General features: G+C 38.8%; 1 protein-coding gene across 2 annotated transcripts in view; it reads right to left on the bottom strand.

Annotated features, from left to right (window-relative positions):
* The window catches only part of LOC108437846 (Kv channel-interacting protein 2), a 347,094-nt gene extending 323,057 nt beyond the window's left edge, over positions 1-24,037 (bottom strand). For both annotated transcript variants that reach the window (XM_037532671.1, XM_037532670.1), the window contains exon 1: positions 23,961-24,037. The gene's annotated coding sequence lies outside the window, so the exon portion shown is untranslated. The remainder of the gene's footprint in view (positions 1-23,960) is intronic.
* Between the last annotated feature and the right edge of the window lie 803 nt (positions 24,038-24,840).

The following is a 24,840-nucleotide window of genomic DNA, read 5'->3' on the forward strand; positions in this document are numbered from 1 at the left end:
ATAATGGCAAGACGTTCAGGACCTTACAAAAGATACTTGGAAAGTGACACAGAAAGAATTCCAAGGAGAACCAAGTTCAGATGGAATGCGAAAGTAAGTAACTTTGGTAAAACTTAGGATGCAAACTAATAACTGTTCACTACACCAAGATTTAAGTCTACTTTTATTTCTGTTCAAAGTCAGATTAACACAGGAAACTAACTTAACGTTAGTGCTCGCCTGTCAAAACTTTGGTTCTTGTTATAATGCTTCATTTTATGCATATTATCACGGTGAATCATAATGAGAAATCACTATCAACAGCCCAGCACAATAGCTGTATGACTAAAATGTCTCTGTGTGTCTCTTTTTCTATAAATATAGAGTAGCCAAGAAGACAGCTGGTTACATGCAAATAATGAAGATGATGAGCACAGTTTGCTAAATGTGGTCAGTATGAGAGATGCTTATTGGAGGCTGACACAAGGGCTGCGACTAATGATTTATATTGTATTAGTGCACTTATAAGTTGCACTTATTTATAAGTTTTACTCATTAAATATACACCTGGTAATAAGCAGACATTAAAAATACTACACACATACCTTTAGAGAGCTGTAATAAAGTAAAATGTTTTTTGAGATTGAGTAATTGATGGCTGTGCACTGTGTGTGATGCACAATATAATTTGGATACATCTGCAAAAACTAAGGGTATAATTGGCCTCAATTTTTAAATGTTCTTAATATTTATTCTGTAATATTAACCTTGGGGAAAGAAATTACCGCCTTTTTATTTTTTGACACTACCTCTTACCCTTTCCGTCTTTCCTTGTCTACAAGTACAACTACGAAGAACATGATCCAAGAAATACTGGAGATGGCAGGAGCAATGCTTCCAACAGTGAAGATGAAATAAATAAACTGGGCAATGAAGACTTCGAGAAAGATGTTGAAGAGGTATTTACATTTTACACCTACTGTGTCTATGTCAGCATTTTTTGCTTCTTTGCTTGACCATTCTTATTCATGTTGCTAATAGCTGTTCATTAAAATTGTAATTGTGTAAATATCTCATGAAAGCACCATTTTTTTCCCTTCCAATATCATCACAATATCAATGCTGAGGTATTCACTCAGACATATTGTGATACTTAATGTGCATATTGCCTGGGCCTCATAGAGAGCATTATTTATCTTATTACAACAGTAAATTATTCATGTTCTTTAATGCTGTACTACACATTTTTTGTACATTTGTACTCAAGTCATAAATAAATAAACTTTTACCTTATTTTTACTGTGTCACTTATAACAATTTCCTGTATATAAACACTGTCTGTCACCTATTAGTAATTAACAGTTTAATAACATTGCACAACTTTAAAGTCTGTTAACTGTGGTACAAGAAAAGCCTGCTATGTTTAAAATGTTCCTTGACTTTTCCCTTGTTAACCGTGTGAGGATGACCAAATAAGCACAAAAGATGGCATGAGTAATGCATCCAACAGTGAAGACAATGACCATGAAGTGGACAGTGGAAATTCCTCCACAACTGGACTGTTGGGTACTGACATTGAAGAGATAAATACACAATTGCAATTTGTCTACTGAGATTGTACTGACATATCCAGCTTATTGCTCCAAGGCAACAAATCAGAAAATATGCTGGGCCAATTGCATAAAATTTGGTGAGCACATTCATGCTCCTTGGAGGATGACCCTGTGAAGTGTGTTGATCCTACTGTGCTGTGAAAAAGTATTTGCCCCCTTCCCAAATTCTTGTATTTTTTCTTGTTTGTCACACTTGAATGCAAAGAAGCGTGGGCCAGAATCCCTCCACAGTGGTGCAAAAAGTGTTTGATCACAGTTATTACTGCCAAGAGCGGCAAAACTGGTTTTTAGGCTTGTGGTGGGAAACATTTTTACATGAGCGATATAAACACACACATCTTCTAAGCCACTTCTCCTTCTGGGTCGTGGGGAGAGCTGGAGCCTATCCCAGCTGACATCAGGCAGAAGGCAGCATACATGTGTGATATAGGTTTTGAATAAATCCTTAACTTCAGTAAATGGAATGATCATTTAAAAGCTGCGTTTTGTGCTTACGTGTGTTATCTTTATCTTGTATTAAAATTTGTTGGATGATCTGAAACATTTAAATGTGATACCTACAACAAAATAGAAGAATTTGAGTGGGGATAAATACTTTTTAACAGCGCTCTATGACCTTTAATCCAGCGCCATTCTCACACCAAAATGTCAGAATTTGTCAGATATTACATGTAGTTAGTGGATTGCTGTGGTATTTGCATTTTACTCCCTACAGAAATATTCCACTGTATTGTGGCCAAATAACAGACTCCATTCTCCCACTACTCATTTTCTCCCTACATGCAGCAGAGGGCCTGCACAAGTTCAGTGATATTATGCCATTCGTTCAGTTATTCATTTTTTCCCTTGTGAAACTTTAGATCAACAATGAAGATGACCAACCAAACACAGAAGATGACATGAGTAATGCTTCCAACAGTGAAGACGATGATGATGAAGTGAACAGTGAAAACTCCTCCACAACTGGCCTGTTAGGTGCTGACATTCAAGAGGTAAATACACAGTTGCAATTTGTCTACTGGCATTGTTATTTTTTTTAATCTATCTCATTGCTCTAAGGCAGAAAATCTTGAAATATGCTGGGCTAATTGCCATAAAATTTGGTGAGCACAGTCATGCTCCTTGGAGGATGAATCCTGTCAACTCTCTTAAACTTATGACCTGAAGTCCAGTGCCACTCTCACACCAAAATGTCCACATTGCACATAAGACATTACATGTAGTTAGTGGATTTCTGTGACCTGCACAAATGGCCTGCACAAATTCACTGATATTTTGCCATTCATTCAGTTTTTCATTCTCTTTCCTTTGTGAACCTTTAGAGTGACAATGAAGATGACAAAATAAACACAGAAGATAGCATGAGTAATGCATCCAACAGTGCAGATGAAGAAGATGAAATGGACAATGAAAACTCCTGCACAACTAGCCTGTTTGTTGCTGACATTCAGGAGGTGAATTCACAATTTTAAATCACAGTTTTTACCATGGATTAAATAAAATACCTATCCTTTTAATTAATTCATATTCTTTCAAGTCATCATTTCCCCTTGTTTACCTGTAGAACGAGGAAGACCTGTCAGATTCTGAAGAGAGCATGCTTAATGCTACCAGGAATGAAGCTGGAAACGATATGGACAGTGAAGACTTGATGGAAGGCAATACTGGTGGAGAAAACACATCTGAATTTTCAGTGGTATGTAGTAAATTGTTCAGTAACATGGTGTTAGGAGTTAATAGTTCATTTAAGAAGACCATTACATAAAATGAGTGCATTCATAGACAATATGAAATAGCGATGGGCTAACTGTAGAAGCTTTTTACCTTTGGTCAGCAGACATAGATATGTGCTGTGCCTAGATCACCTGGGGAAACCACAGTGCATTGCCTAGCAAAAATGTTTAGAGTTTTTGTCCTTACATACTTTTTTATGTCATTGAGTTGAAGAAGCAGGTAGTAAGAGTTTTCTGAATATCAGACTATTTCAAAATGACAGCATATGTAAACATAGAATTAAGTTTTTCTACCAGACTCCTAAAATTCTGAATTTTGTTAACAAGTCAAACAAAAGTCATGGGTTATATTTTGCTGTACAGCAATGTATTATCACTCCTGCACTTTGTGGGAAGACGTAGGGAGTAGATTATAGTTTGTTTAAAGTGGAACTGAAGTTTGGTAGCATCTTGGGATACCTGGATATAATATGAGCCCAGTGTTCTGGGAAGCATAGACAAAGTAATAAGGATATTTTATCACTGTTAGGATTAGGCATAACCCAAGGCTCTAAAGTTAAACACATGGGTACACATACACCTAGGTACTCTTTCTTTTGCATTTGCATCTTTGTAGAATATGATGAAAATATCACATATATTTTGTGATGATCCAGAGCAAGCATTCCTTGAAAATTACATTTTGTAAAAAACAACACATCGGACTAATATTCCTGTTTCTGTTCTGCAGCTGCTCACATTTTTACATCTTTGGGTTCTGTCTCTTTCTCTCTCTAGGTTAGTGAAGATAGAGCAGATACTGGTGACACACCCTTGTATCCTGGTGCACCTCTTTCTAAAGGAGAAAGTGTACTGATGCTGATGTCCTATCTGCTACGGCATAATTTAACTGGTGAAGCACTTACTCACTTACTGGAAATGTTTAACATAATGTTTCCAGGTCTTATCCCATCTTCACATTACCTTTTCCACAAAGAATTTGGAAGTTCATCTAAATTTGAAGTTCACTTTTATTGTGAAAGCTGTTTAAAATACCTTGGCATTAGAGCAGACTGTCCCTGTCAGTGTGACTCTTGTAACATAGTATTTGATGCCAGTGCAAACCTAAAGAATGGCTTCTATTTCCTTGTGTTGCCCCTGTATGCACAGATTAAGCAACTTCTGCAAGAACATGGTGTAAGTCTTAATAAAAAAACTAGAACTTTCGGAGTTCTCTCTGACATACAGTCTGGCGAAGAGTATCAAAAGTTATGTGATAGTGGAGTTCTAGGAAAAGATGACTTGACACTAATTTGGAATTGTGATGGTGCACCAGTGTTCAAAAGTTCTAAATGCAGCATTTGGCCAATTCAGTGTCAAGTAATTGAACTAAAACCAGAAGTGAGGAAACAGCACATTTTGATGTCAGCGTTATGGTTTGGACCAAGTAAACCATCAATGTTAACATTGCTAACACCGTTTGTTAAAGAAGCCTCATTATTAGAGAGTGAAGGTGTTGATTGGCAAGACATACAGGGAAACTGTCATGTTTCTAAAGTGTTTGTACTGGTTTGTAGCTCTGATTCGATGGCTCGTCCATTGCTTCGTAACACAAAGCAGTTCAATGGTTTTCATGGTTGTGATTTTTGTTATCACAAAGGTGGTAAATCCTATCCATACGATCAACCTGAACCCCCACTTCGAAATGAAAGAGATCATTTCAGTCATGCAATGTCAGCTTCAGATAATGAGCCAGTATTTGGAGTCAAAGGACCATCTCCTTTAATGAAGCTCAGTCACTTCCAAATGATAAATGGATTCATTCCTGAATATCAACACAATGTGTGTCTTGGAGTCACTCGGCAATTGTCCACACTGTGGTTTGATACAGGAAACAGTGAAGCCCCCTGGTACCTTGGCAAACAGATTGAAGAGGTTGATTTGCGACTTGTAAAAATAAAGCCTCCCGTTGAGATAACCAGGACACCAAGGTCAATGAGTGAAAGGAAGTTCTGGAAAGCTTCAGAGTGGCGAGCATTTCTTCTCTTCTATGCTCTACCTGTCTTGAAAGGCATACTCCCTGCCAGATTTTGGAATCATTTGTTCCTTTTGGTGTTTGGTGTATATACATTACTGCAGGACAAGATCAAGACTAGAAGCATCTTGATGTCAGAATTGGCTCTTAAAAAATTTGTCATTGAATTTCAAAGACTGTATGGGAAACATCACATGACTTTCAACATACACTTACTTACACACATCACACAAAGCGTGAAACATTGGGGGCCATTATGGGCTACGTCAACCTTTGCATTTGAATCTAATATGGGCACTCTACAGAAGTATTTTCATGGAACACAGTACATCCCTTCACAAATAGCTAGAAAATTTCTGTTGTGGAGAGAATTGCCAGAAAAGGCCAAACATACTATCACAAGTGCAAAAGTTCAATCATTTTTTGAAGAGCTTTACTTTAATAAGCGAAGAACAGAAAAATGTGAAGTACTAAATGAAAGTGTGAAGGGTTTTGGGTATCCTCAATTGCGAGAAAATATCACAACTTCGTATATGGTTGCCATTGCCAAGTTATGTGGAAATCTAAGTAACTGCTTCTGGTCTTACAGCCGTTTTTTGGTCGGTGGAGTTTTGTATCACAGTCAAAAATATGACAGACTAAAGAAAAGATACAACAGTGCTGTATACTTGAAAGATTGTACGTTGTGTTTAATTAATGACTTAGTCATTTTTAAAAAAATGTGTGCACATCAAAGCCCTGCATATTGTGCATGTACCAAACATTGCTGTATTTTAGTTGAGGTGCTTGCTAAATCTAGCAGGCCTTTGTGTAAAGACTTACAAATAAATGTACAGAGTACTTTCATACATGAGGTGAGGAAGACTGGAAATGTCAGTGCTATATGGCCAGATATGATAACAATGAAATGTGTTGTTGTTGAAACATTTGACAGATTATATGTTACACCTTTGCCAAATCGACATGAACGGGACTAAAAGAGCAATCATGGGCTATATAAGAAATCAAGCATTGTAGCCAGTGATTTATGTATTACTTAAAGACACTTGCTCCTTTTTATGTATGATGTGCTATTTTGTGATGAGATTGAATACATATAAATCATTATGTCAAAAACTGAAAATTGACATATATGGAGATTTTTTGTTCCAACAGCAGCTATATATGACACAATCTGAAAATGTCTGTTGTCATTTACATGTGTAAATTTTATGATGAATTAACCAAAAGAAACAGCCCAAAAAGAAAAAAACAGTTTTATTTACTTGCATTAACAGTAAAGTAAGTGTTCTTTGTTCTGTAGTTTTTGAATTTTGGTATGTACATATGTATGCACACATGCATGTATACGGTAATGGAATATAATATCAGTGTGAATTAAGCCTGTTACAATACTGTCACACCTTGGAAGAGTATTGTCAATAAACTGTCAAATGTTTCTCTGTTTCTGTATCAGTTTGTGTTGGTTAATGATACTGCACATAGAAGGTCAGGTTCAGTTCCAAAATACAAGCCTAGTATACTTTATAAGGCAAGTACAAGTATAGGCCAAATATACTAAGACTTTTCAGTATACTTGTCAGTATAAGTTAAGTATACTTAGGTATGATTGTGTTTAGTATGTCACTGATAAGTATGTAAAAAGTAAACTGAAAGCATACTCATATATTTTTAGTTTAAAATAAGTATACTAATAGCACACTTGAATAAACTTCTTTTTCGTAAGGGCTGGTCTCTTGTAAACCACTGAGAATGAAATGCCCTGGACCAGCATCCAAGGCTACATACATTAAAAGTATTTAAATTAAATTAGCTGCAAACGGGGCAATCCCCTTAAGTGGCTGTCCTTTGGCTGTGTTCAGCAGTGTGATGAGCAGGTTGAGGGCTGGGCTTCGGCCCACAGCCACAGGGAGAGAGCAGGAAAAGCGCTGAGGCAGAGAGAGAGTGAAGAGGAAAGACGACCTCTGCACTTAGGGTAATGTTCTTGATGGGATTACGCCTGGTTGTTTAACTACATAAGGCCTAGTCTTTATTTGGTTACAGTTATGAGGGCTGGTGAGGCAGCACATGAGGACAGGCCTGAGCAGAGGATGAATGAGCTTAGTGGGCTCACGGTGGAGAGACGTCCACGAGATGGAGGGAGTAGTTTAACAACAATGCACAAGAGAAGACTTTATCCCAGACAGCAACTTATTCACTGACTCTTTGATCCAATGCAGACTGATCATGGAACCATTATTTCAATTGAAATATTTGACTGAAACAGACAAGGCCAGGCTATTTATGTTGGGTTCCAGTCTACTTTTATTACAGTAAACAGTTTTTAACCCCTTAAAATCCCAGGTTCGTAACATTTCTAAAGCTTATTAGTCAGTAATTACAGGGGCTTCAATGCAAACTTGCTGAACTATTCCTTCGTTCTAGAAGGTAGTAATAAACTTTTGGGCCTGCTGGTGGGACCATGGCTTTTTAAGGGCCATTTAACCTGGCATACTGTGTTGCAATGCCGTTTACACATGCCAAACTTTTTCTAAATTTGGTTTAGTGATGATCCAAGGACGCCGTCATTGCTACTGCTTAGGTGCTGTAATTAGGAATGTGGAGTTTTCTTTAGTCTTCGGTGTTCAGAGAGAAATGTGTTGGTCTGGTTTTGATTTGATGTTGTGCTCACTCCTTTCCACTTCACACATCGCTAAAATATGTCACTTTATTTGTCCAAAGCCAAAGCGACCCAAGCATTCATGTTGAGTTTCCTCCCCATTTTATTACCTTTGCTCAGGCTTGGTTTCAGAACTTGCTGTCAAGGCTTTGGGTTCTGCGCAAAACTTCAGGCCCAATTAAAGCTCTTCTGAAAACTACAGAAAAGTATGTAGCTTGATAAACATAACAGCAGTATGTACTCTTGGCTATTGTCTACCCCGAGTGCTCTTCCAGTGAAAAACGCCGAACTTCGCAGATGACTCCATTATGGCCTTATGGGTCTACTCACAGACTGTGATGAGACTGGCACTGGATGGTGACTGGTTGTTTCACATCTTCTGATCATGTGGAGCCATCTGGAGCTGAAAGCTACTCAACAGTAGAAACAGCTCAGCCAGCAGGGTGGCTGCTTTACTGCAGATGCATATATCCATCATACTTTGAAATGCAAATATCAGAGGTGGAAGGTACCAAATAACCTCATTCCTATACTTGAGTACATGTTCCTTGTAACTTGCATAGAACCCTCGAAGTTGAACCATTTTTGTGTGGGCAGCTGACAAAACACTATATGCTATTATCATGGTAGACTGGGGTTTGATTCCCAGCCCTGGTATTCACACCATGCTATGCCAATAAGAGTCCTTGGACAAGACTCCTAACCACTGTATGAAATACTTCTTGGTATTCAGAGGGTCCCATGTTGGTTGGCTAGTCCAGCGTTGGTTAACTGCCAACTTACTTGCCTTAGCATCGCTGATGCTACCTTTAGCGGCACCAACATGTTTGGTTCAACTATTCGAAACAACCATCTCCTCTTCTGTCTTCAGTTTGAGAAGTGAGTAATAATTCACTCTTTACACCAAACTCTTGGTTTTACAAGAGATTTTACAGAGCTATACCAAGCATAGTAATGGATGCAGTGCGTTGATGGACAAAAAGGGTGAATTAACTAGCTATAGCGCCACCCTGAGGCAGACCAGTGCTGCATAGTTAAGAATGTCAAAAGGCAAAGGTCACCAGATGTGAAGCAGGCTAAATAATTAGCTTTTCCTGACTTTCATTTTCAGGAACCCCCAGAATTTTGATTGTTTTGAGACATTCAGGCGGTCCAAGGAATTAATTAGAGCTCCCGGACCCCCTTAGGACCCACATCCTACAGAACAAATAGTGCTAGATACCGCCAAGGTGATGCTATAAGGCTAATAGATGACTAACCAAAAAACTCCTCATGCATAAACAATCCTTCTGAAAATCTTATTGCCGTTTAAAGCTTAATCCCAATCAACTGGCAGAGCTTTCTTCGAGAGCACATTTTCCATCTTCCTACCGTTTCTCCTCTCTCACATGGGAAAGCCAGGTGGAGCAATGCCTCGTCATGGGATATAAATGAACTGTATGTGGAAGAAGGATGATTTGGATCCCTACGCGGTGTGATGAAAGCCTTCCAGGCTATTGTGCTACACCAAAGCAAGAGGCCAAGCTGTGATGAGAATGCTGTGGCCTGTGGATGAAGAGTTGAAGAATGAAACAGCTGGCTTTATAGATGAGAGCAGTCAGCTGGGCGTGAAATACTGAGAGGACGAGAGCCGGTAATTGTTCGGTTAAACTCCAGCTTCCCTCGTCCAACAGCATCCATCCTGCCTGATGGTAGTGCCTTCACCAATAAAGCAGCTCAGGCAAACTTGAGCCCAGCTGGGTCACGGCTCAGCAAAGCAACCGGAGGCCAATTTAGACTGGACTCGATTCTGCAAGTTAAAAATGCCACCCGATGTCATCTCGTCATTTTGTCAGTAGGTATGAACAGAGGCAATGACATCTTTGATGAGGCCAAATATTCTGGATTGTCAGTTTGCCACTTAGGTCCAAATCTCCACAGTGTCCAAATCTCCTTAGGCAGAAGAGGAAGCTTCCTTAGCTGACCAGGCCGTTGCACTCTGGCTGCAGATAAACTGAACACATTCTCACTACCTTCTTTCTGCCCGTCCAGATATGGAGTAGCTGTGAAATACTGCGATATGAGGACCAGTAATTGTTCAGTTAAATTCCAACTTTCCTCGTCCAAGAACATCCATCCTGCTTGACGGTAGTGACTTCGCCAACAAAGCAGTTCAGCCAAAGCCAGGACCCAGCCGGTCATCCAGCCACTTCACCCCCTCCAAACTGACCAAAGCAACTGGAGACCAATTTAGATCGAAAGTAGATAAAACTGCAGTTAACAGAATCAGCCACTGCAGGACTCCCATGAATCCTGCTATCTAGTTACCAGGCATGTTCAATGCTATTTTCTATAAAGAGTAAAGCAGATGCTCTGTATTGAGTGGAAGCCGGTCTCTACCAGTTAGAGGAAAATAATCACTCATTCACCTCCTTCTATGTTTGTGCCAGCAAGATGTCAAAATTTTGACTTAGTATCTCAAAATAATTACCTGTTTTTACAAGATCTTGTGGCAGTAAGAAGAAATTCAGCCATGTTAAAATGAGCTATTAAATTTCAGTCAGAAAAGTCAGTCGCTATTTCGACAAGGCAGAACTTTAAGAAGTCACACAATATGTATGGGTTAAAATAATAAGCCAATGCTTTAACACTACGTGATAATACAATAAAAGAAAATAAGTCATTATTTTGAGACATTCAGTCTATATTTAAACAAACTGCAAAAATTGAGACAATAAGTTATTCTTGGATATACCAAGCCATTATTCACATTTTATTATTTCAAAATTAGTCAAAATTTGGAAAAGAAAATATATTGAAATATTAAGTCTTTATTTTGACATAGCTAGCAAATTTTTTTTTCATTATTGGAGATACCAAGTCATTATTTATAAGGTATTATTTCAACAGACGTCACAGTTCGGAAAAAATAAGTTGTTCTTTTGATTTAGCAAGTCATTATTTTGACACACAGCTTTGTCAAATTTTCTGTTGATTTTCTAACTGCAAGTTTTGGATTTGAATTCAACATTTTGGGAAATATATCAACAAAATATGGCCTTATTATTTCAAAATACAGCGTCACTATTTTGAGATATTATGCCTTAGTAAGTTAAAATTTTGAGAAAGTAAGTCACTCTTGCAGATACCAAGTCATTATTTATTAAGTTATTATCTTAACATTAGTCAAAATATGGAGAAAATAAGTCATTATTTTGACGTAGCAAGTCACCATTTTGACAAACAGTTGTTTGCAAAAGTTTGAACGCCCAGGTCAAATTATATGTTGCACGTCTGCACATTTTAATTCACAGTTTCGGCTTATTTGATGAAAAACATAAAATATGGCCTGTGGAAAGTTATGACACTTCATATTTTGGACCGTTTTTCCTCCAATGTGGTAAATGTTGCAAATAATAGGATAAAATAAAGTGTGCAGTAAAATAATAAATAATAAATGACACTTTTAAATCTATTCTTTGTAGAGGATGTGTTAACTTATTTTACAAAGCACATCACTTAACCAGGGAAGATCAAATTTTTCAAAACTTTGTGAAAATGTGTCACTACTGTCAGAAACGGGGGGAAAACGGGGGAAAACGGAGAAAAAATTCTCTGATTCTGCTGAGATGGTTCTGAATTCTAAAATGGGCGTTATATTGCATCCGCTTTCTCAATTTCCACTTCACTGCTAGAGAGAGAAAGAGAAAGCTCTTTCGGCTGATCAGGTCAGGTTAAGCTGGAGGCGCTAATTAGTAGACCACCTTCACACGTCGATGAAAAGATCTGATGCAGATAAGTCTCGTTCCCACTCTCTCCTTTCTGTCTAATCCAGACACACTCTGTGATCCTGACCACGGCCAGGAACTTCAGAGAGAACCTTCTATTGATCTTTCTCAGATGGGAGCCCTCAGGTGGTTCGTCTCAGCAGATTTCATTGTGACCGAGTGTCTCCGTACTCATAAAAATGAGGACGTAGCAGCACATCCAATACATTAGTGGTCCGGCATCTCCCAGACAAATGGCCCTGAATGAAAGCGGGTTCTCTCCTTCTGTCTGGTCATTCATATCTAGCAATGCTTTTGCCGTGCCCTATTGGTCATTCTCAAATGTAGTACACATCCTGATTGCGCCCCTCGGGGCAGGACAGCAAAAGTAATTAACGAAGAAGTAATGGGTTTTTTCCTCTTGGCTGCTAACGAAGATTCAAAGCTCAATCAATTTCAATTTCCCCTCTGAGCTATCAATAGCCGTTATCCTTCTGGTATTGATCCAAGAGTCCATTCTTTGCTCTTCTTTGTTTGTTTTCTACTTTTTTTTGGGGGGGTGGGGGGGGGGTGGCGTGTGTGTGTGGGGAGGGGGCATCTGAAGGCTTAATTGTATTGGAAAAGAGGATGAACCTAACCAGCTGGCGTCATACTTGGGCAGGACTTTGGCCACCATGGCTTCTGAGCCTTAATATCTCCTAATGCCAGCACAGGGGAGCGGGTGGGCTATTCTAGGAGTGTGTAATTCCTAGAGCCAGAAACAGATCCGCCACCATGAGAGAAGCAATGTGGATCAGAACTATGCCTGTGTATGCGATAGAGTGGTCTTATTCAGGTAACCATGGTAAATGGTAAAACTGTGCTAATAATAGCAACAATTTTCCATCCAGTAATTTTGACATGGTTCTTGGTACTGAAGAATTCTCTGAAGAATAAAACAGAAGTTGTGTTAATGCATTCCAGCATTTAATCTGTGGGTTTATTCTCTCTTATTCTGAAGTGTGGTGTTAGCCGGTAGCAGGAATAACTTATCTTGAGAAAATAAATTACTCTTGGATACACCAAGCCATTATTCACAGGAAATTGTTTCAAAATTAGTCAAACATTTGTGAAAAAAGAGAAATATTATTTTGAGATATTAAGTCTTTATTTTGATTGTCATTTTTGGAAATACCAAGTCACTATTTATATGTTACTATTTCAATACAAGTCAAACTTTGGGGAAAAAAAATTGTTCTTTTGACACAGCAAGTCATTAGTTCAACATACAGTCTTGTGCTAAAGTTTGGTCAAATTTTTTTTGTTGATTTTCTATAACTGCACTTTTGCACATTTTAATGCATGATTTTGGTTAATTTACTGAATTTAACATTTTGGGGAAAAAATAAACAAGATCAAGTCAAAATTGAGATATGTTATTTTGACATAGTTAGCTTTAATTTTGAGAAAATTAGTCACTATTGGAGATACCAAGTTATTATCATAACATTAGTCATAATATGGAGAATACAAGTCATTATGTTGACATGGCAAGTCATTATTTTGACAAACAAGCCTGTAGAACAGGATGAGATGTGTCCGATTCTATCGCAGTTCTTACTATGACGACAAGCGAGTCCAGACTGCCACCACCATTTAAGGTGGAGTGGGAAGATTTGACAAGAAGCTCGTGAAAACAAAGCCAACTTGAGCCTCGTGCTCTTGTGAGGATCACGTTTTTTTTTAATGTTAATTACTAGTTCATATTACCAAATGACAGACGTAACATCTTACATTTAGGAGGTATTTATTGGTTATTTAACACATTTACCAGTGAAATACTGACGTGTCTTTCAAACGCTTGGCAGATTTTTGCAAAAGGAAGCTCCTCAAAGTCTTCCTTCCTTGTTTCATAGCAGGCCTCCTTCTTACTGACCAATCACAGGCATCTTCATTGGCAGGGTTCAACCATCTGCCGTTGTTCGTTTTCTCTGTAATTACGTCATGATCTTCACTGAAGTCTGCTGAGGCCTTTAGAGTGAATTGCTAACAGCTCTTTGTGTACAGTGTAGCTGTGACTAACTACAGCTATTTAATAAAGCACAAAGACTTGTGTCTTATTTGGTAGCAGTACACGCTACACTAAAATTAATCTAGTAATGAACTGGACAGCAGTGGTCACACCAACCGTACAGTCTAAGGCCACTTAGCTAAGCCCTGGAGTGCACAGCTTAGGACTGCTGTCCAGCACAGTTCGGTAGTACCCCCACTGAAACACACCCTATGGGCCCTTTTCACAAAGAGTTGTGATTACTTCCGGTTTAAGCGTCAGCAGGGTGAAACTAACTCCCGCTCCATACAACTACAGCAGAGGTGATGACAGAATATTGTAGTAGTGAACTACGTGATTGGATAGTGTAGTGGGTAAGACCTCTGCCTTCTATACTATAGTCTGGGATTGAATCCCCGCCTGAACAAGCACCCTACACTATACCAATAAGAGTCCTTGGGCAAGACTCCCAACACCACCTTGGCCTTCCTGTGTAAAATGATCAAATTGTAAGGCGCTCTGGAGAAGAGCTTTAATGCTCAAACACTGAGCTACGATAGACGTGTGTTAGTTTTTGGTCACTATCGTGACGAAAAGTGAGAATGGGAAGTGAAGGGAAGCACTGATTTAACCGTAAACGCTGCAGTCCCTCTGTACAACACACCAGCGATTTCTGTAATATTTCTGTTTTCAAAAGAAAGAAGAACTTTTATATGTAGCTTGAATTTGGTAAACGTTACTTACCTGTAGCTATGATAGGAGCAATTTCTTACTAGCTATGTTCCCAAACAAGGAAGCTAGCTTTCGCCAGCTGCTGGCACCAGCCGGCTAACGTGTACACATTTAGCTACAGGATGGCAGAGACTTCTTTGACGAACACAAGCCAAAGCTTTTATACGTGAAGTCTATTTAACAGACCTTGTTTAAACACGGTTTTAGATAGCCAGCAGGCTACAGTCGCTAATTAGCTAGCTTAGCATTAGCATTTTGAGGAACACCATCATATGAGTAGCAAGCTTTAAAGCTAGCTGGCTAGCTGTGTTAGCGATCTGCCAAACAGCATCATTCTGATAGTTTCATGGCGATTTTTGGAGCAGCACTTCGGAAAACATCCACCTTTCACTGCGCAGTCAAAAACCTGACTCCCTGCTAACTTCTACGTTAGCATCGCAGTTGAAAAAGCTGAAAGCTGCTTTATGTTAGCTGGGCAATCTAGTTTGGTTAGCAACGGCTTCTAGCCAGAGTAGCTGGCTTAATATAAACGGGAGTCCGTTAAATTCATGCTAGATAAAAGTTCTTCTTCCCTTTGAAAAGAGAAACGGTACAGAAATCACTGGCATGTTGTACAAAGACACAGAGATACTGCTCGATGTGAGAAGCTGCAGCAGACCGCAGTAAAAACAAGGCTAAACCCACATACACAGCATTTTAGCTCCGTTTAAAGTTAAATCAGTGCTTCCATCCACTTCTTATTCTTGATGTTTGTCAGGACAGCGCAGGAGAACTGTGGTTGGTTAGTGTAGTGGGTAACATCTCACCCTACACTATACCAATATGAGTCCTTGGGCAAGACTCCCAACACTGCCTTTGCCCACCTGTGTAAAAATGACCGAACTGTAAGTAGCTCTGGATAAGAGCATCTGCCAAAATGCTGTAAATGTAAAACTACATTATAGCTGTTGCAGCCCTGTCTTTGAGCACTACAGTTCACTATTATAACATTTTGTCATCACTTCTGCTGTAGTTAAGTGAGTTTTACCCTGATAACGCTTAAACCAGAAGTAATCACGAATCTTGTGAACAGGGCCCATAAACCTGGCAATTAGCAGAAACATGCCAGACATCGGCCCTCCAGGACCGGAGCTGTGGCTCAGCCAAGTTCCTTCTTCTCCAAAGCCAAAACTTTATATAAGCAACACTTCAAACCAAAAAGCTGCTGAGTCATAGCAAAACTTTAAACATCCCTATTGGTACCTCTGGACTGATTATAGGCAAGTAGAACATTCAGAGAAACATAGTTGATCCTGGACAGGCACACCACCCAAGAATTCGCTCAGTTTAAAGATAACGAAGGTCAAAAATAAAGCAACAGTCACTTTAAAAGAGCTACAGAACATGAAAGCAGCAGGAACAACAGCTGCATGGGAAACATTACACGATGAACCGCAGCACAGTCATCTCTGTTCCTACACCCCACACAAAACCCCTCTGCTAAAAAAGAGAAGCTCGGAAAATTTAAGGCTAAAACTTGCACTTGAGCGTTTATACAGTTCAGAACTCTTTGGGAACAATGAGGTTAGACGAAGTAGGTGTTTGGTGGAAGAAGGACTGCACGTATAATACCAGGAACATCATACTTGCAGTGAAGCATGGTGGTGGGAGATTTGCAATATGGTGCTGCATCTCTGCAAATGGTACCGGGGTATTCCATGTCATTTAAGGAAACATGAAGAGAGCATGTACTGGAAGATACAAGAGGAGAATGTAATACAAATCAGCCATGAGAGGGGAGAAGATTGAGGCTTCAAAAAGACAATGACCCCAAATATGCAGGAAGAACAGCTCAATCCTAATTTCTAAGCTCTACTCTCCTGATTGGATTTTGAAATTGCTCATCATACCCTTGAGCAACTGAAGACTGCTAACAAATGTGTGTGTTTGGGTGGCTGCATGCATTGGAAACGTATTAAATATGTTCACATGTGGGAATTAGCATCTTGCCGTATTTCTTAAACTGGTGGCAAATGAGTTTTCACCCTCACTGGGGTGGTAACTCAGACACAGGCCTATTTCCAGCAGTATAGTATTACTGGCTGGCCACACGAAATGTCATTGACCAGGCTATTAGGCTTTGAGGGATGGATACACAGTGACCCTGCCTGGTCATCCAAACATACACAGTTCCCTGTGCCCTGGCCTGTCCTTATCAACGTCTTTCAGAGCCACATAGGTCTTGACAGTCTTGACAAGCTTCACACTGTCCGTCTCAGTTTTTCTGTAGATCATGTTTCATATCTTTTATTTTCTTTCGCCGTTGTCTCAGAGCTGTCACGCCACATCAGAGACTCCGAAAGACTGGCTGACTGTAGACGGATGGAGCGGCGAAGGATAAACTAGAAGGTTTCATTGCTTCTCAGACAGGGGCCTTGGAGTGTGTACAGGAAAAGCCCATCACAATCTCTTTCCCAGCCAGGACAACACCATCAGAGCTCTGCTGGACAGTTTTGGGCAGGAGGACAGCGAGTTAACAACCCTGCCACAAATCATCAGCATGGCTATGAATCACAGCACTCTGGCCGAAGGACAATGCCAAAGCCGACCACACACCTGCCCATGATTTGGGCGCTACCACCTGTAGTTACCTGCTAATTACGCATAATCTATAACTGACATGCACTGCTCCGTTTGCAAAACCCCTTGAACCCTAAATGTAGTATTTCGTAATTAAAGTTAAGTACTATTAATTATTTGATAATTACTATGATGCTCATATGAACCATTTAACTGGATTAGTTCAAAGTGCAGATTATGTTCTGATCTATTTAAACCCAAGGCATTACTGAGATAGCAATTAACTAAGTATGTCATAGCTGTTGGAACAAAACCTTGTATCTCCATTTAAGCCATTTGTCAGTTTTTGACATCATTTTAAATCGTGTGTTGGCTTTTACATTGTGTGTAAATTTCACAATGATTGGACCAAAAGAAACGGCCCAAAATGACTTGGAATGACGTCTGGTTCCATTGATTTACATTGAAAGTAAAGAATGTTTTTTCTTTCTCCTGTAAAGTTACTATTTTGGAGATATGTCATCGTTTATTGTGTACTTTCTATTGGGAGGTGTTTGTTTCAAACTCCAAACTTCTAAATTTACACTCGAGGAAACAATATCTAATCATTTTCATTACTTTTATTTTTGATTTCTTTAAAAGTGAAGCTGAAAATGTTTGGTTTATCAGTATAATTTTTTAATGGAAAAAAAATACTGGCCCACGTTTTAACGTTATTAGTCATTTTAGTCTATGGGCGGAGCTTCGTTTTAGCCGCACCCCTGCATTTCGCTCATGGCTAGATCACATTTTTCAAAGATAAATGTCCCAAAGTCTGAAAAGCAGTGTGGAACATTAGGAACTATCAATACCGAAACACATTTTCAGCAATTAAGCACTTTTTTGTGATTTAACGCAACATATTTTAATTTTACTGTTCATCTTATTGTTTGCTAGTCTTAGATTAGTTTTAGTAGATTAGTGAACTGATTAGTGTTTTTGAGTTGAACTAAAATTCTCACCAAAACAGTCACTACTGAAACATTTGCTAAAGTTTCTGTAATTTATGGCTGTTCTGGTAGTGACAACATTAGAACATTCAATCATATGTTGTAATGAAATAAGGTAAAGAGGCCTCTTTACTCAAAGCAAAGGATCTTAATCCAGGTCAAGGCCTGAAATGCGTTTGTGTTTTGCAGATCTGTTGATACTGAGAACCAAATGTATGTATAGTACTGTGCAAAAGTTAGAGCACCCTACGTTCATTTAACCCCTTAACATGCCAGTCTTATTGCACACTAAGGCTTATTATTCAGCTATTTTTAGGTTATAGAAGTGTGTAATAAAATTTTGGACCCATGGCTTAGTAAGGGGTTCATTTCCAGTCAAAATGCGTAAGGAGTCCCAGAAATGCACTGTGCATCTACATTTTAACAAGTACACAGTCCAGAAACTGTATGGACAGTTTGCATATAACACAATCAAAATGCAATTCATTGCATAACTACATCATTTAAATATGTAAATACAGTCTTATTACATTTCAACAGTAAAGCAAAATGAGAGTAATAACTCATTTAAAGGTTAAGTTGTTTATCTGCTTTGCTGCTGACATATGAGTCAGTAGCTGAGAATTTTAGCATGAATGTCCCGTCAACAGGCCAAATATTGTTACTGTTGCCAGAGTGCATTTTATATTATCTTCTCCAGCTCACAATCCCATGCCATCAATCTAGCCCTCAGCTCCTGTGGCCTGAGGAAATGCTGATCAGACATGTGATTGAGAAGGACATCATCTTTTCCCAGTAGATAACACCGTGACATGACTGGCTGCAGGTTTGGAGAGAGCACACGAGGAACCAGAAAGACAGCAATTTTTACTTTTAAATTTGCAAAGTAAAAAGTCTGGTAACATTTTATTTGGATAGTCCACTTTAGACGCTTTGTAGATTCTTCATTTGCTGAACTAAATATCTACTAAACTGGCCATCATTTTCTGTAACTCTAAACCTGCTCTAATCCTAACCCTAACCTTAGCCTCAACCCAAAACTTAAACCCAGCCCTCACCCTGGTCCAAATACTAACCCTAACCCCACCCCTGCTTAAAGTCAACTGATTGTCAACAGATAGTTGGTTAACAGTTTGAACATCTGCAGATAATCCATAGGGAACTATAGTGGACAATCCAAATAAAGTGAGACCAAAAGTCCTGTTTGAATCAAACTAAGGTCACACTGTTTTAAAGAACAAATTTCAGGGGCTGATTAAAGCTGTGCTCTGTAAGATTTAAAATGGGGTCAGGAGAAAAAACACACCAAAATACGGCATCCATGTGCTGCTCTGAGTTGCCCTGTAAAGGATGAAATGAACATTTAAAAGACATACGTTTAACTCCCAACCCAACACCTCTGACTGTATGTATTAACATCACATGTACAGGCTCAAAAAGATGGTCTGGCCCAATATTTAGGTCTTAAATGATCTCACAATCAACATTATACTGATGAAGATATGTTTGTGTTTCTTATTGAAACGTAGAGTGACAGTCATCAATAATTAGAGGCTATAAAACACTAATGAAGTTTGGATTACCAATTCAGTATCAACACATAATTATATTGCATAACTTCATGATATTTTGATTGCAAAAAAAATTGCACTCTTTCATTTATAAGTTCAACATATCTGTATTTTAAACGGGTTAAAATTAGCTTAAAATACTTCCAACTTATATAAATTGACTGGAAAATAGCATAGTTTTGAAAACAGATTCCTAATGACAATACCTAGAGGTAACAATGAGCTGTACAAAGAGAAACATAAAGGCCCTACAACTGAACCCTGTGATACTCCACAGAAAATGTACTAATCCTGAGGATTATGATTAATCATGCAATTATTATTGATTTTCACACCACAAGCCTCCAGTTATGTACTTAGAAAAATAAACTTGTTGTTAAGCTTATCTCAGTCATGCCCCACTTTTTTCATTAAAACAGTACACACAGACTTTGTTACCCCAATATAAAGTTAATTTGTGAAAGGAAACTAACATTTTAGTGCAACCCACTTTTCACTGGAATGGAATTCTTTTCAGATCAATCTAAACAGGTTTTAATTATTTAAATGTACTTTCATTATTTTGAGTCCAGTTGTTTCAGACAACACAATTTATTTAACATTGACATTTTTTAGTATATAAGCCAAACAAACCAGTTGGCTCATAATGAATACAGATTAATGCACATTGAATTAAGCATCTAATTTGGGCTTAATTTGAACAAATAACAAAACCTTCATTTATCTCCAGTATGTTAACAGTGTAAGCCAGACATGACTCATTCCCAGCTTATCATGTGGTGTCTTGTTAGCCACCCACCCAAGTTCAAATCATTGCCTTGTCCATGCCAGACCAGACCTCCTCCTCCGAGACCCTCACATAAACCCCACCCTCTCAGAGTGCAGAGCCTGTACCCCCAGCAGGCCTCACCAGACATTTCAACATCTTTATCTGCTCTCGCTGGCAGGCGGATTAGCTCCTCATGCTTTTGCTTACAGAGAGGCGGAGCTGCCAGAGGCAGCCGTAAACTCACATACAGCCTCTGCATGGTTTTGGAAACGTTTTGATTCTGTTTATTTTTTTTTTAATCGAGAGATTTAAATAATAATAATAATAATAAAAATAATAAAAATAATGTTATCAAGGAATTCCACCAATTTGGCCTTCAGCGGTTGAGACTTAAACAGAGATTATGAGCGGTTTGGTGTGAAATGGTTCAGATGTCTTTACAGTGGTGGTGATGGGAACCTGGGGTCACCATGACTACAACACAGATATAGGCACTTTATTTACCATCCAGAACCACCAGAGAACCCACACGAGTCTTCTGAGTGTCTATACACTGGTTATACACTAATATTGATGAAAAATAGTGGAAAATCTGAAATAGTACATTTTTGTTGGGGACTATTTTGCCTCACGACATCCTACATTTACCCCTCCACTACAAATGGCTTTTAAAAACTATGTCTGAGGGCCAAATCCAAGGTCCAAAACTCAAGCATTTAGTGTAGTAACTTTCTGTGAGGGAGTTTTTAGAGGTGGATGTCTGGTTCCTATTACTGCCATTGTGAACTTCTTTGAGTTTCTCTAGAACGGAGCATTTCACACCAAATCCGTTCTGAATGAGTCTACATCTGAACAATATATGTATGCAAAAATTGTAAATTCAGTGGAACTATTCTCTAAAGGTTTGTGAAAGCAACGAGTCAGCATGTTTCAACTATGTAAAAAGTCACATTTTATTTACCGTTTAATTTTTTAAGCTAAAAATCAGCCGAAAGAAACAAACACGGTTAACAGTATATGAAAGCAAAGCTTCCAAAGACCAGCCAGCATGAACTCCCTTTTCCTCTTTTATTCATTATCTAAAGCATTCGCATGTCTGGATGAGGTACTTCTTTAATCTTTTTTAAACTAACGCTGATTCCCGAAGACCATTCCTTTTTAACACTTGACTAAACTCGCAATTCATTTGATAAGGTCCAAGCCTTTTATTCCATTACTCAGAAGCAATCACTGCATAAACAAACCCTATTAGGGCTTTAAAATCTGGTCCTTCAAGTTAATGACTCTTGCATCTCCCATCGTTTCCTGTGGGGGCAGCGAACGTCCAGCTAATCATGTCATTACTGAGCAAAGCATCTTATTGCTTTTCCCATTTCTGATGTTTGTGTGGGTTTATTTACCAATAACGGTCATAATGCATTTGAAATGGCCATCCAACCCCTCTTAATTAAACAGGTTGTGTCTTTAAGACTGACGTATGGAAATGAGCTCTGTTCTGATTGGCTGCCCTGAGCTGGGCCTCATTCAGAAACACAGGGTCAAACTGCTGTAGGCTGAATACACTGGAACACTCAAGTCAAATGTTTTATTGACTTTGTCCATGAAAAGACGTCATCCTTAAATTGAAATATGTTATTTTTAGTCCTCGTTTCAATTTCTCTGCTGAATTGAACATTTTGAGGTAAAAATAAAATTAGAAGTTAGAATAGAATTTAGAACCATTTTGCCAACTGTGGAATTAGACCTCCACTTTTAACCCATCCGTGCAGTGAAACACCCACATACATGCACACTAGGGGGCAGTGAGCACACTTGCCCGGAGCAGTGGGCAGCCCTATCCACGGCGGTGCTCAAGGGCACTTCAGGTCATGGACTGTCAGCTGAGGCGATTGAACCAGCGACCTTCCGGTCACAGGGCTGGCTCTCTAATCTCCAGCCCATGACTGCCCCCATATTATTGGCCCTTTAATTCATTCTATGGAATCTGGACCTGGACTGAATGTTGGGAACACTGCGTAGAAAAGCACTGAACAGATTTGAACTGATTGTTCACTTAAACATAATTTCAATTTCACGGCTGTAGCTGAAGGAATACTGCGCTCTAAATCTGACCTTAAAAGCCTGAGAAGTAAAGATTCTTCCCTTTTAGAAGATTTAACATCTGTTACATCATGAAGACAAATACAAAGAGAGAGAAACCACCCACATGTCCTTCCCTGGAAAGCTACCGAAGTACGGAAGTATTCCCTTTGATATACTGGCTGTAAAGCTCCGGCAGCTAACGTTTCCATAAATCGGCTTCATTTGAACACTTGTGTGTTTGATACAGAACAAATCAAAAGGCAAATATGCAAAGGTGAAATGAAAGTGATGCAATGATGAATCTAAGAGAGAAAACCGTATCTAAAAAAAGGGTGCAGGTCACGTGACTACCTGCCGCGATGTCGCGTTAAGATTTTCACAATATATGCAAAACATGTCATGTTAGTTTGCAGTTACATATTAAAGATTAAGCAGGTTTATTTATGACAGCACTGCATTGGAAATAATCCACAAACCACGAACGCTCTGCATTTTATCCTCCTGTGGTCATGTTACTCATCAGCATTCATGGTTTTGGCTGCTTGAACCAGGTTAAGGCCTGTATGTGCTTTTAAAGGGCCCATATGATGAAAAATCAATGTAAAACAAGGTAACAGTTTCAAAACATACCGTTCTCTCTCCAGTCCATACAGTCCATGGAAACTAGAGGCTGCCAAAACAGCCTGTTTTGAATTCATTGTTTTTGTGATGTCACAAAAACAAATTTACATACAATACTGTGCAAAACTTCAACTTCATAAACTACTTGCAGGCGTTTCATCTTATTTTGTTGAAAAATTTCCAACCCAGCAACAACAACAACAAAAAAAATCTCCAAAAACTTTGAAAAATGTTCTGGTTCTTTAAATGGGACACAATGGTAGCAATGGCCATACCTGTAACACCTGTAGTTCTCTACTGAGGTTGCCAAGTACCAACAATTGATGCCTTAGCCTGCAGTCACACTCCTCCAGCACGAGCATGACGGTGCACCACCACGTGTCCTATTCATTTTCAATGGAAAGTGTCAGTACCATCAGAAGTGCCTGCACAATGCATGATGGGTCCAGCGCGTGGACTTTGGGGATGTGATCCAAAATGATTTGGGTCAATTTGATATATCCATCCAATCAGGACTCTGCTGGTGTTTTCAGATCAAGGTTCTGCCTTTCCACCATTCACACGTGACACGGAAGACCAGCGGGCAAAATACTTCAGAAACACAAAACTTTTAAAGTTTACAAACCCAGCCAGAAAATGATCTGCTGGCTCTTCATAAACTGAAAGGACTGACGTTGACCACAGTGGTAATGAATGAGCTAAATCCTAATCTGTCTTTAACCTTTTTAACATATAGTAACTGTGATGATGTCAGTTAGACCCGACACATTGCCAATGCTCCTGAACTCGGTGTAAACACGCATAAACCTGTGAGAACAGGATTATGTTGCAAGTGATTATTATAATGTTTGAATGCGTTTTTACCTGTAGTGAGTCCAGGTGAACCCAGCGAATCCTGAAGTCCTAGGAGGATCCACCATGGCCAATGGGAAGGGGAGAACCTGTAAAAGAGAGTGGTGGGTTAGAACCATAGTATTGAGGAATTTTGGTTATAAAGGTTATATAGAAAACCTTGTGTGTCCAATAATGGTGACTTTACAGGAAAAGGAAAAAACCTACTTTACTTTTAATGGAAGTCAATCGAACCAGAATTTTTTCCAAGTTATTTTGGGCCGTTTGTTTTGGTCCATTCATCATGGAAATTACACACAATGTAAAAAACAACAGGTACTTTCAGATTATGTCAAACGACAAAAATGGAGATATGAGGTTTTGTTCTAAAAGAAGCAAGATGCCTATGTGTGTGTAAGTGTTTGTGTATGTATGTGTGTATGTATGTGTGTGTGTGTGTGTGTGTGTGTGTGTGTGTGTGTATACACTATGTCAGCAAATAATAAGATAATTCTTTATTAGTCCCACAACAGGGAAATTCTCAGTGTTACAGCAGCAAAGGGATAGCAAGGCACTGAAGATAGACAGAAGAAGTGACAAGAAGAGAATTAACCAGCAAGTAATTCACTTTAAGTACTTCAAAAGGTTTTTTACAGTTTGTTACTTGTTACTATAGACTATATATATAAAACTAAACATAAAAATATTAACAACATAAAGAATTATAAATAAGTAAAAAGCCAAGATATTTACATTGTAATGATATTTTGCCTGAAATTCACATGGAATATTGCACGAGTCACTGCTTTATATCCCGCATAGGAGGGAGAGGAGTCACAACATAAACAATTTTAATAGAAAGCTCAAGAGCATTTACACTATAGAGATATTTTTACAAAATACATTACACAGA

The sequence above is a fragment of the Pygocentrus nattereri genome, chromosome 22, assembly GCF_015220715.1.
Source record: "Pygocentrus nattereri isolate fPygNat1 chromosome 22, fPygNat1.pri, whole genome shotgun sequence".
Classification (NCBI taxonomy): Eukaryota; Metazoa; Chordata; class Actinopteri; order Characiformes; family Serrasalmidae; genus Pygocentrus; species Pygocentrus nattereri.